The following is a 274-nucleotide window of genomic DNA, read 5'->3' on the forward strand; positions in this document are numbered from 1 at the left end:
AACATTCTTGGGTCGAAACATCTAGAAAATCCCAGATCCTTCCGAAGGTGGACCCATTACCCCCATCCTCTCTATATCATTTAATGATTTATATCAGTATTGTCTCTTAAATTACTATAATTATTTAAGATTAGTACAAGAAATGCTGAAAACTGTAGACTTAAAAAACTAAACGCAAGCAGAATTTTCCCTACTTTCACTTTGAGGGCCTATATTTTTCTTGCGCAGGGTTTGTCGTTACACGTGTCAGTTTCTCGTAAACAAATTCGTCTGC

The sequence above is a fragment of the Saccostrea echinata genome, unplaced genomic scaffold (genome assembly GCF_033153115.1).
Source record: "Saccostrea echinata isolate AGI-Se365-2 ecotype Australia unplaced genomic scaffold, CSIRO_AGI_Sech_v1 ptg000001l, whole genome shotgun sequence".
NCBI classification, from domain to species: domain Eukaryota; kingdom Metazoa; phylum Mollusca; class Bivalvia; order Ostreida; family Ostreidae; genus Saccostrea; species Saccostrea echinata.